The sequence below is a fragment of the Coffea arabica genome, chromosome 8c (genome assembly GCF_036785885.1).
Source record: "Coffea arabica cultivar ET-39 chromosome 8c, Coffea Arabica ET-39 HiFi, whole genome shotgun sequence".
NCBI lineage: Eukaryota > Viridiplantae > Streptophyta > Magnoliopsida > Gentianales > Rubiaceae > Coffea > Coffea arabica.
Genome location: NC_092325.1, coordinates 20,568,899 through 20,581,304, shown reverse-complemented (window position 1 = coordinate 20,581,304; position 12,406 = coordinate 20,568,899). Strand labels below are relative to the sequence as shown.

The 12,406-nt window shown below is 37.4% G+C and overlaps 1 long non-coding RNA gene across 1 annotated transcript; it reads right to left on the bottom strand.

Moving 5' to 3' along the window:
• Positions 1 to 3,489: 3,489 nt before the first annotated feature.
• Positions 3,490 to 7,360, bottom strand: LOC140013907 (uncharacterized). Its single transcript, XR_011820752.1, has 3 exons — positions 7,085 to 7,360; positions 4,851 to 4,931; positions 3,490 to 3,673 (listed from the first exon to the last, which is right to left on the bottom strand). It is a non-coding gene; the product is annotated as an uncharacterized lncRNA (long non-coding RNA).
• Positions 7,361 to 12,406: the final 5,046 nt, after the last annotated feature.

Below are 12,406 nucleotides of genomic sequence, written 5' to 3'. Positions count from 1 at the left end.
TCAATATATTAATTTCTTATACATTTTTATAAGGGAATATAGTTTTCAAATCATATCCTTGATATAAGTTAGTCCACGTTAAGTTTGAAGTGTATTATGAACGTGGGCCCCCCAAGTGCGGTAAATGCGATATTTTTTTTCAACTAGTTGGTGAACCATGAAGTTAATTGCAAAGATTAGAAGTGGTTGGGGCCATAGTGTAAGGATTAGCAAAGTAAGTGTACTAGTAATCTAAGAGCTTCTAGGTTCTTCTTATGCACAAGTTTGATTGGTGGACAAAAAGCATACTTTGATCATTGGTTTAAATATCTTCTAAGCTAGTAAATCAAAAGAAATACAAAGCAAAAACTCATAGAAACAAAGAGAGAGAGGGCCGGCTACCTTGAGGGAAAGAAACCAAGAGAGAAACTTCATTTGTTCTTCAATTTCTTGCCCAATCTTGAATTCTAACCAGAATTTTTGCAAAACCCTCCATCAAAGTTGTTTACTAAGGTAGATTAAAGGATTGAGTGGAGTGATTTTGAAGGGACAAGCTCCAAGCTACTACTTTTCTTGTGGTTTTAAGGTATTTTGCCTAGAACATCCTCTTTACTTCAATTAATTGCTTATTAGTGGTTTTAGATGTTGTTTTGCGGAAGATTAGCACTTGAATGCATGAATTCCAGGTTAGGGTTTTGAATGACCCTGTTCTGTCCGATTTTTTTTTATCATGATAGAGGCTGAATTAGACTTAGGTTAAAACATGAAAGTTGTATAGAATGATGTTTTATAGTTGCGTGTAAAATTTTAGGCCAATATGAGCTTGGTATCTTGTGAAAAGTCGGAAATACCCAGATTGGCCTAGGTAGGAGTTCAGCGAGCAGGGTTGTCATTTCACCCAATATGACCGTGACTCTTCACCCTGATCCTTACCAAATTAGATTTTGGCCAAAACATGAAAGTTGTATCCAATGGTATAAACTAGTGTCCTGCAAAATTTTAGCTTGATCTGAGCACTGTATCTTGTGAAATGATCGAAATACCCTTGACTGTCCATGAACCCTGTTTCGCGCCAAGATTTCGGTTTTCGTGGAAATTTCCATTTTTGATCATGAAAATGCATGATTTGGCCTTGGAGGTCTTCATAAGAAATGTAGGTTTATGTCTTGGATTTGAAACGCCATAAGATTCGTTTCAATCTGATAAGGGTAGCTTCAATTATGGATATTATGCCGAAAGGTGTTAAACGGAACTTTTTACGTTAATTGCGATCGTTGCGGAAAATTTACGCTTGAGGGAATGAATTCCGGTTTCTAGGGTTTAATTGGGGGTTTTTCTAATGGTGGCTCTTAAGCTTCTAATTAGCTTTGATTTAGGGATATTGTGGCCTAATTGGATATATTTTATTGCTTATTAACCGTATGTGTGATTGGTAATATATTGTAGGTTGGAAATGAAGCATTTATGGGGAAATGCTGTCCGAACTTTGAGAATGTATGATTGCTTTGAGTTTGTGATTTAGGGCTTGGACTCAGGCAAGGTAATGATATATGATGGATGGTTTCTGAGCCGTGGAGGTGAGTGACCCTAAACTGTTTTCAAAGTTACTTACGAAGTGTTTCTTGCATTATTTACTCGTTTGCATATCATGTGTGCTGGCATGTGAGTCCATGAAATGATTTGGCTTAAATGAGTTCTTGGGGAGTCTTGTGCTGAACACCAACGTCTCCACCACTTTCGTGAGTTCGTGACATGATCTGGAGCACTAACGTTGCTCCCCCTTATTATTTAACTGTGACAGCCCCACCTCCCCCTAAGGCGAACCAAAGGGTTCGGCGGACTGCCTGCCCAGCTCTCGCCGGGACTCAGTCGTTCACTCAAACAAATCAGAAATAAAACCTCAAGAAAGAGCAAACCAGGATCCAATTCATTACAGTCCTCAATCAAAACCAGAATTCAACCACAGAAATACATAGTACACGAATCCAAAACTTAAAGCGGAACTTATATACATTCCTATCTCAAAGGAATTACAAAATCAAAGGTACAAAAGTTCTCGAGTCATCATACATCCGACCCTTGCCAAAAGCTAGGGCGAGAACCATAACAAAAGAAAACCAAGAGTTAGACTCACTTGCCTAGAAAACTCATTTTAACAATCATTGAAAGCATTTAACATGTTAACAATCATTCATACCAGCCATGTAATCATGTAACATAACAAACAAGGAACACTCACCAGACAAGCAAGTGAAATTTCATAAACTTTCGCCCAAAGAGCGTCTTTAATCACCGTCAAGCCCTAAAATATACAAACAAGCACGATAAGACTCGATTACATATCATAACCAAGTCCACATACCACAAAAAGAAGGTTCCACAAGAAGATATAAACACTAGAGTAAACCAGGAAAATCCGGAAATGGAATTAGCTTTAACCCTGAAAAAAATAGTTTTTGACCTCATTTTGCGGTAATCGTACCAAAGGCACTATGATTATCGGATGAAGGTGCAAGACCCACCGTTTCGAAACTAAGAGATAGGGCTACAATGTTACAGAAGGCAACTCTGTCCAGTTTCGAGTGTAACAAGGTCAAAAATGCAAGATACTACATCAGAACCGGAAAAACAGATTCACAAAACGCATTCTGGTGTAAACATCATAAAACAAGCTACCTAAGCCCAAAACCAGTAATTCCAAAGCCATCCGAAAGCTTAGAAACAGGGCTACATTTAATCATAAGACCTCAACAACCAATTCTGAAGCATTCCTAACCAAAATAACCAATTACAGACGCAATTCTCACGTTCGGGTAAAACCAGGGCAGTAGGAGTATTTCGGTCTTTTCACAAGCTACGATGCTCCGATTGGCCTGAAATTTTGCAGACATCTCTAAAATATCATTCCCTACAACTTTCTTGTTTTAACCTAAGGCTAATTCTGTGACGGCCCCACCTCCCCCTAAGGCGAACTAGAGGGTTCGGCGGGCCGCCTGCCCAGCTCTTGCCGGGACTCAGTCGATCACTAAGGTCCTCAAATGAATTACAAGAATAAACCTCAAATATACATCACATGCTCCACAAATATACATCCAAGTCTCCAATAATTACATGTCACAAATGCAGCGGAAACTAATTCCCAACTATACATCAAATGATTCCAAATCCAAATTATACAAGATATATGCCATCCAGTCACGTGAACAAGTACTACAAGTCCTTCCTTCGCCACGAGCCCTGTGGAGGGGAATAAAATAGTTTTGGGGTGAGCTAAAAGCTCAGTGAATAACCAGTAAAATCAGTAATCAAATCGGTTTAGCAATGTTTCATTTTAATGATGTCATAAATCAAATGATAAGTCCAGAAACAATTACAACATTTACAAAAACGTTAAATATGGAGTATCTGTAACGCCCCCACTTCTCCCTAAGGCGAACCAAAGGGTATCCGCGGGACGCCTGCCCAGCTCTCGCCAGGACTCACTACAATCCATCATTCAAAAGTTTGAAATACTTTAAGTAACCTCAATACATAATTAAAGTACTTCAAATATCTCACACTTACATTTATGCAGCTTTCACGCTTAAATACAACCCAACGGAAAAGGGTACAATAGCCATCCGTTATAATATAACTTAAAGTTTTCAAAAGAAAACAATCTAGTACTACTCACGAGCACCCTTGGTCTCGAACCCTGTAAAAGAAAACCACAACGTGGGATGAGCTACACAGCCCAGTGAGGTTCCAATACACTCTAACAGTTCAAATAAATCAAGTAAGTTGGGCATATCATATGCATGGTTCAATGTTACACAATGGCGTGTTATCATGAGGTGATAATCATTGTACGAGTAATTTGAGACATTTATCATGGTATGAGACATTTATCATGAGACAGGTATCATGATATAAGTACATTGGTCAGGTAACAGGTATGGAGCATATCACAGGCATAGTTCAGGATTTCATGTTGACATTTTAGCATGAAACAATTATCATGATACAAGGTAAACATATACGGTAGGATACGGTGTTCCAGTGGAACTCTGTCGGTCATCTGCACCTTATGACTTCTGATCCCCACGGTACGGTCTGGCCATCGCCTTATCCCTCCAGTGGTAATACTCGAGTATACCGAAACGGTGGCCCAGGGTTCCAACCTACCCGACCGAGCCCAGTCCTGGCTCGAGTAGGTCAGTAACCAAGGGCAGGGCCCAAGTTCAGCTTAGAGCTTACAACATGCACAGGTAACCAAGTAATTCGACAAAAGGTAAAATTCATCATTTGAGTAGGTCGAGTGAGGTAAAGTACACACTCGCCTAATAATGATGGACAGCTTCATATAACATGTGATTCATGATAATCAAGTAATCAGGTGGTCAAGTAACCAAGTAAGTTGGTGATCATGTAAGCAGATAACCAAGTAAGCAAGTAACCAAATAGATTAGAAAACGGTAAGTAAACACGGTTAACGGTAAACGGTAAACGGTTAACGGTAGTAATTACGGTTAATTGGTAGACATATGTCATTTCAATAGGCCGCCATTGGCCGTTTTTCACTTTCACCACGTAAGAGTCGAGGAGATTTACTCCAACCGACTTATGCTTCCATAGCATAATTAATCATTTAAACACATCATGTAAATATGCTCTCCAAACATTTCATATCTAGTATTTCAAGTAATCACATAAGTATGCTCTTTAAGCATTTCATATCGAATAGTTCAAATATACCTACTTCAGGTGTTTCATGTCGAGTAATTCAAGTATACATTATTCAAATGTGCATGAGTGTGGTAAATACTTAATGACCATGGGTTAAGCATGTCATAGACTTATTCCAATTACGTATTCCTATATGGAACACTCACCTAGTCAAAACAAGCGAGTAGTTCTTAAACAAGCGTCTTAGGTGTCCGCTCCGAGTTCCTCTGGGAGATTCCCTCGAGTGCCTGAGCAAACAATAATCAACTACCACTCAAAATCATTCTAATTATCGAGGAAAATTGTACACTAGTACAATCTAAGAAATTAACGCAGAGACGAGTCTAAGAGTTCGTGTAACTCGAGGTTCAAAAGTGGGTTTTAAAATACAAGACAAATCTGATTTCCATCTTTGAAATCAAATGTAAAACGATCAAATGATATTGAAGGAAAATGGAGGGTTTGAAACCCTTAGTTTCCTTTAAGTTAGAAAATTCCAGATTTAACAAGCAATATTTGAAAAATCATATTTCACTCTCCACAAGTCCAAAATTGGAAAACTTGGTACTGTTGGAATCCTCTTTCAAAGTACTAAAAGTTCTTAGAAGACACTTTTCCACGAATGTAAGTGAAAGGCACTCAAATTTTGGCTCAAAGTTGGTAACTTGAATTACCAAGACAGATTTAAGTTGGTTTTTGGCCAACTTTAGAAATTCGGAAAAATTCACTTGTTTTGAACTAACCTTTGAAATTTGGAAATCAATTAGTGTTGCAATCCAAGAGTATAACAAAACAAGCGGAACGAGAAACGGAGTTTCGAGCACCAAGATATAGTACCTCCAAGTTGCTGAAAAAGTTAAGACTGTTGGGCTATTTTCCAGGTTTAAAACTAGATTTGAAATATCATTTGGTCATCAAGTTGGCATTAGAAATACATCAAACTTGGTACACTAAATCTTCCATGTGTGAACAACATTTCTACTAAGTTTCGTACAAAAACTCTCACGGTAAGGTAGTCATTAAAACAACCAAATCAGTTCAAGGCTAAACTACCTTCTCACTTTTCTTTCGTTTACAAACTTTTTGTACCATGAAATCAGTTCCAAATCTCTCCATTATTGAAACCAAGAGTTCATAAACATCCACTGAGCAATTTAAAGACCATTGACATCCAAATTCTAGAAATAAAACTCTCCAAATCAGATTTGACCATTTGGCTAAGAGAAAACGAAAAGTTTTCCAGATTCGATGAGCGAATTTTGTGACATCATTTGCATATCAAAATGGTCTTAGAATATTACCAAATTTTGTACAATTAAACCTCCATATGAGGATTACTCTTCTATCAAATTTCATTTGAAAATTCACACGGGAAGGTAGTTAACTAAACCATCAAAGTTCAGGAAATTTCCCAAGGTAAAACTGTCTTCTAGCTCTTCTTTCCTTTTTAAACATTTTGTCCAAAGCAACCAACCCAAATCTGGTTTATTTGTGAAACAAAGTCCAAGGAACATCTAATCTAAAGTTTGGTAGATGTCGGACATCAAAGTTTCCAAAACAACAAGTCCCAAATCATTGTTAGTTACAAATCTGTCCAAGTGGAAAATTCTATCACTGTAGCAGTTTCAAACTTTGGCCACAACTCACTCCATTCAACTTGGAATTGGGCGTGGTTGATGGCTTTGGAAAGCTCTCTTCTAAAGCTGAATTTTCTCAGAAGAAACCATTCTCAAATTCCATTCACAAATAGCTCGTTTTTGAGCATCAAGAAGCAATTTCTGTCCTGTCTCCTGGAGAGCAACGAAACAGGACAGTGATATTCAATCGAATGGTGTGGCTCACTCAAGTGGAACCAGAATGTGAAATTTGTACCGATGGAAATCTAGGAATGTCTAGTTTCCAATGCCGCAAACGGCACTTGATTTCGACATCGGAACAAAGAGTTATGGCCGATACAAAATGACTGCCTGGGCAATACGGGATTCATTTTCCAGTTTTGCTAACTTTGGAAATCAACTCATTTGACCAACCAAATCATGTTATTTTTCAATGAAATTTTGTACACACTTACAATAATAGATAAACAACATAATCAATTCATTAGAATCTCAAAATCTGGCACGAAAACGGTCGGACAAGGCAGGGGTAAAACGGTCACTTTTGCTCCAAGCACCTCCTTTGATTTTCTACCAACAATACAACATTAATCTACTAATATAAGCACTAAACCACCATTAATTTCATCATCCAACATCAAATCAGCAACAACCCAAGAGTGGGAGTTCATAGAGCCCACTTTCACATTTTATACCATAAACAAGACTACCCACATGATTATATAACCTTATATGTGCAATAAATCTTACAAAAACTAAGATCTATGGGTTGGATGATTTGCTACCTTCTTGGATGATTAGATCAGAAATTTTGGTCACTCTTTGCTCCAGAAAACCGTGGCTTTTCAGCTCCCTTTTGCAGCTCAAAATACTCCTCAAGTGTTAAGCTAAGTGTAGTTCGAATTTGGAGTGAATTGGAAGAGGTTTGGTGAAGATTTGATGGAGGAATTGGAAGAACTCTTGAGCTGTTTTTCTTGCTTTGTTGTTCGGCCAGATGAGGGAGCAAGAGAGAGAAATTGTGGTCTGAAATGAGGCTTCCAAAGGAAGCTTAATGACTAAGGATTGGGTGCAGAAAAGTCAACCGCAAAAAGTGCGCGCACGCGCGCGTTTTGTGCTCGATTCCTCTCGCGTTTGTTTCACTAGTGTACTAAACTTCTAATGCATTTATATTCATATAAATATTATTCACTCTTAATTGTCCCAAAATAAGGGTCTAAAGTTCCTCAATTTAAATTGCGCGTGTGAAAACGCGTATCTCCAATTTAAGCGCAATAACGCGAAACTTCCGAGAAATTCTTATAACGATAGTACTAATAACTGTCACTTGAGTATTTAAACATTAAAATGCCTAATTTAGGTCCATTGTACATGTCTCCAATATTTCAAACCTATTGTACTCTCAATCGATCAAGATTTCCAAAGACGTGTTCACTATTTTTACAAAACGAGCTTCCGAAAATTAATTTTTGAAACAAGTCATTTTAAAAATATAATGAAACTATATTTCCATGTAATTAGGTCTCAAGAGCTTAGAAAATAATATTCGGAGTAAAAGACCAAATAAATAATTAAATAAGCTAGAAATAGGAGATTAAATAAGTAAATTTTGCGAGTCCTCACAGTATCAATAATTCAAGAAACATGTACAATGGAAAGCGATAGTAACATATTCATTAAAAGGATATGGGCTCACATGGAGCTATTCGTTTGTTTGTTCGTTCCCCTGACATTTTCCCTTATTCCTCCAATCGTTTGAAAATACATTTTTTTTTTGTAAGTAGAATCTCTCGTTCATCCTTTTGTTCGTTCATCCCCTTTTCCGGACGTTGACCGGACTCCACCCATCCGACCATTGGCCAGACTCCACCCATCCGGACGTAGCCGGACTACAAGGTAATACTCGAGTATACCAAATTCACCTAGGGTCACCATGTAGACACCAAATTTTAGCTCAAGTTCAATTACTCTTTGTTTCTTAGTTTTTGTTTTTGTCATGTTTGTTTTATTCATTTTTAGTTTTTTTTTAGTTTTCATGTCATTATTTTATTTTAAACTTTTAGGATGGAATTTCTCAAAAGAAAAAGAAAACAACGGAAAAATCATGAAAAAAGAGAAAAAGGGAAAATTGGTCACAAAAATACGTTCAAATTCAATCTTTTGGCACTTTAGTTATTTTTATTAAGTTATTTTGAGAAAATAAAAGAAAAAAGGAAAAAAGGGGAAAAATGGAGAAAATTTGAAAAATGGACATTTTTGTTGTTTTTATTTATTTATTTATTTATTTGTTTTCATTCTTATTATTGTTACATGATTTTGTCATTTTGTTATTATTATTATTATTATTTATATTCTGTATTTATTAAGTTAAAAAAAAAAAAACTAAAATTAACGCTCAGCATGCAAGCTGCGTTTTTGCAGCAGCTTGCAAGTGAACTTTGGGGAGATCCTTAGTTGCAAATATAGCAGAAGATCCTGGAGTTTTAGGGTTGGAGGCTGCCCATATAAAAGCCAAAGGGACAGCCGCAAGGGGGGGTAGAAAAGAACGGCTGAAAAATCAAAGAGGGAGTTGGACGGCAAAAGGAAAACACAAGGAAAAAAAAACAGCTAGGAACGGCTAAGGAGAAACCGAGATGGTGAGAAGAGATTGACGGAACAAAAAGAGCAAAAGAAACGGCAAAAGAAGAAAAAAAGAGAGTGACGACTGAACAGAAAGGGGAGGGGGAAATATGGGCTGAGATAGAGGTGAGAAGGGAGAGAACATAGGATGGGAGTGGTGATTGAATCTAGAGGAAATTGATAGAAACTCAACAAAGGCAAAAGCGGCAGAAATCGACGGGCAAGGAGGTGAAGAGCAGCAAAAAATTCGACCTTCCAGCCTGCATTTTTCCAGCGAACGACAGAAGACTCTGAGCTCCCAAAATTTGGATTCCTACATCTCAACTTCATAGGCTACAAAGGTAATCCTTTTCTGGCTTCATATCTCCCAACAAGCTCAGCAGTTTGTATGTTTTTCCTTTTCCATTAGACTTCATAAATTTTCAGTTTTGGTCCGCAAGTTTCACGGTAGAGAGTTGCAGGTTTGGACATTGTTTTGATATGATGAGTTTATATTGACATTCTGGGTTTGTTGTCGGAGGTTGAGATTGAAGATTTTGGAGTTTGTTTGTCGTGAGAATCAGTTTTGTTTGGGTAGTTATCGATCATGCCTGTTTTGTCTTGGGCTAGTTCTTCATTTTGTTCTAACGCTAAAGGGGCCGAAGAGTTGGAATTTCTGGAATAGATTTTTACATGTGGAAGTGTTGCATATTGTTTTCTTGTTAGAAGCCTAAAAATTCATGATGTTGATTGTTGGGATGTGGTTCAATAATGGTAAAGATTTGTGATTTGGGTTGAAGATTAAAAAAAATGAATGAAGAGTCTTGCGGCAATCTAAGGTTGGCCGTTAACTGATTTTGTATGAAGGTTGGCCGTGAACTTACCTGTCCTCATTTAAAACTCTGGCTCATTGGCATTGTTTTCTGGTTTGTTTGAGTCAAATTTTAGCATGAACATGAATTATTTCTGAAGTACTTTGAATCTGAAGTCTGTCTCACAGTTGAACAGCAAACAGATTTTCATTTTTGATTGATAATTTCTGGGTATCTAAGCCTTCTGAAATGATTTGATTTTCCTCTTTGGTTTAATGCATGTGAGTTATATGGTTGGTTGGAGTTGAAGATGCAATATACGTGTGTGCTTGGGGAGGCTTGAAAGCTTTAAATTAGGACCAAGTGCTTGCTGAAATTAACCATTGAACCAGTCTTGCGCACATATGTTCTAGATTTTTTTGGGCGTGGCTTTCCATCTGATTTTTGTTGATCTTGATTGGCTTGGTTGGTTAGTTAATTGCTTAGTGTAAAGATGTGAACCTGGAGTTGGGAGTATTCAATCAAAATCATGTGTCAAAAACTGGAAAAAATTGAGTTAGGAAACTAAAATGCAGCATGCCTTATGTTCGGCACACTTGAGACCTATGTTTGAAAATGAGAATCACAACTAGTTTTGTTGCCGAAAGGTCACACCCTTTGCCAAAGCTCCTAAATTGTAGCAATCTTCTTTCATCTTGCATCAATGTTTCATAAGCTTTTGCATAATTTCCTTCCATGTTTTGATTGTTAGATGTGGAACTTGTTCGTTTTGTTGCTTCATCCAAAGTTTGGATAGGTGAAAGGGTTAGTCAAAGCTGCTTAGAATTTGTGCATAAGATGGAAATTGCAGCCAGCGTTTGTTTTAATATCAAGAAGATGTTCATTGCAGAAATTTTGTTTCCTACGTATGCATGCATGTAAATGTCCAAGAATTGCACTTTGACCCCTTAGGTTTCCCCTTATGCCACTATAACCCAAGCAATTGAATAATCTCTTCAATTTGGTCCTTGGCAGCTCAAACTTTACCACTTTTCATTGTTTGTTTGCTTCAATTAGTTACCATGCTTTGTTTAAATTGCACGTCATACATGAATTTAGGGGCTTTATGACCAAGTGAGCTTGTGTTTGCCTATTTTCTTTAATTTTCTCAAATAAATTGGTACCTTGACCATTTCTTTTATTTTGGAGGATAAATAAGTAATTTCACTTCATTAGGGCGTCAATTCAAGGGAGGTATACTCTATCCCTCATTTGCACTTCATTTTGACCCTACGTGCTCCTACGTGTTATGTGAATATGCATGTCTATTTTGATTTTCCTTGTTTTTCCTTAATTCCTTGCATTTATTTCATTTACTTTTACTTTTATTCAAGTATTCTTTTAATGGGGTATGTGTACACCTCTTGGCTTGTAATAGATAGGGTTTGGAGGAGCATTCGATGAAGAGCTGTTGAAGACTTGTGCCTAGCTAGCAAATGTAATAGTTAGGGCCTTAATCACTTTATGTGTCTTGCATGTCTATGTGCTATATGTTTAATCGTTTTCTTAGGTTTTGGCATTTAGATATGCATGCTAAGTGTTATGTGCTATGTGATTGACATGTCTACTCACTTTCCATATCTTTGAATGAATGTGATGGATGAATGTACGTTTCCACTAGTCCAACGCTAGTCGGAATTCATAGAATGGGCTAGTCCAACGCTAGACCCTTAGGGATTTCCCCTCGTTAGTACATGTTTGCATGTTCATTACATGTCATGCACTTTTTTTTTTAGTTTTATCATTTTCCATGCCCCTCGAACCCCTTTTCCCTCCATTTTAGGATTTTTGCATTTCATGCTAGTTATAGGGTTCATTTGCTTGAGAGTCCCCTTAAATATGGGATATAGACGAGTGTGGCTTTTTCTAAGCCTTAGCACGCTTGTATTCCCTCTATAAAAGGGCAAATTGAGTCACGATTTAGGTCTCCCCGTACCCAATATGCATGAATTCCTTAGGCTCATGCATTCCGAATCCACTCTATCATCACACTTTCACTTTTCCTTTCACTTACACACGGACACCATTTGGCACACGTGCACCTTTATATTTTCACTTGCACACGAGCACTTTTGTCATTTCTTGCACACATGCACTTCATATTATCATTTCATATACCGCACCTTGCCCACTCACGTGCACACTCTCACTTACACATTGTCGTCTTTTATTACTTTTTCAAACTCATGCCTTCACATTGCATACATCCATTCCATTCATTTGCATCCCACTTGCATTATTCGTGACCCCTTCAAAGGATCGTTATTGGGCTTCACAATTAATGTGATTGGCACCACTCAACCTTTGAAGAGAAATTTCCCTCAATACCCCTAGGTCTAGGGTTTGCATTCATGTAATGCATCCAAATGTAATGAATTCTTTGATTAAAACAAGAAAATCTTTGATTAAATCAACGCAACTAGCCTTGGCTAGGTCAAAGGGGTGCCTTGGATTTTATCCTTGCCTTCCCCTTTGTCAAATGTGACTCCCGAACCTTCTTCTTTGGTTTACGTAGACTAGGAGTCGTTTAAAAAGGGTTTCTCACTATTTTTTCCTATTTTTCTTTAAAAATACATTTTTTAGGTGACTTGGTACACCTTAACTCATTACCAAATGGCGACTCCGTATTTAGTTTTAAAAACCCTTTTTAAACTATAATTT